The sequence below is a fragment of the Helobdella robusta genome, assembly GCF_000326865.2.
Source record: "Helobdella robusta unplaced genomic scaffold HELROscaffold_9, whole genome shotgun sequence".
NCBI classification, from domain to species: domain Eukaryota; kingdom Metazoa; phylum Annelida; class Clitellata; order Rhynchobdellida; family Glossiphoniidae; genus Helobdella; species Helobdella robusta.
The window spans coordinates 5,186,343-5,187,135 of NW_008705512.1; the positions used below are offsets into that span (position 1 = coordinate 5,186,343).

Consider the following 793-nt stretch of genomic DNA (forward strand, 5'->3'; position numbering starts at 1 on the left):
CACATACAAACACAAACACGCACACACAAACGAAAGCATAACAATGAAATGATGTTGTCATAACAAATGAATTGACATTTTCATCTTCTATCAACAATTGACATCCTTACTCAACATCATCATCATCATCATCTGCATGATCACCATCATCATCATCACCGCTGTCGTCGTCCTCATCACTATCACAACCACCATTATTATTATTACGATTAAAGACCATCACAAACACATACATTAACGTAACATAAAACACAACAGACATTTAAAACACTTATATCCACACACACACGCATACACACACACACACCACGTACGCACACAAACAAACAAATACACACAAACACACGTAGAATAAAAAAGACACCAACACAAACACACGGATTCTAACAAACAAAAGTATATACAAACATGCACACACAAGCAAACAAACAACCAAGAACACAAATAAACTTACACTTACATACAACACACACAAACACACACACACAAACATTATCCATCATTAAAGGATACACACACACACACATACAATCCAGATAAGATCGGAGGTGTTTACAACTTGTTTGCATTTGAATCAGTCACCCATTGATAGCTTCAAACAGAAAATGATAGCCGCACACACAAACACACACACACATAATCACATAACATCACATCCTATTACAACAACAACAACAACAACAATAAACATTATCCTAGTTGCTAAAAAATGAAGAAATTTAAGATGACTCTATCTATCACCCTAATCATCTTCATAGTCTTCATCACACTATCATCTTTATACATCAAAGAT

At 34.8% G+C, this 793-nt stretch overlaps 1 protein-coding gene across 1 annotated transcript in view; it reads right to left on the minus strand.

The window, feature by feature from the left end:
* The window catches only part of HELRODRAFT_189968 (hypothetical protein), a gene marked incomplete at both ends in the record, with an annotated part of 42,090 nt that overhangs the window by 38,447 nt on the left and 2,850 nt on the right, over positions 1 to 793 (minus strand). The gene's annotated exons all lie outside the window — the stretch shown is intronic.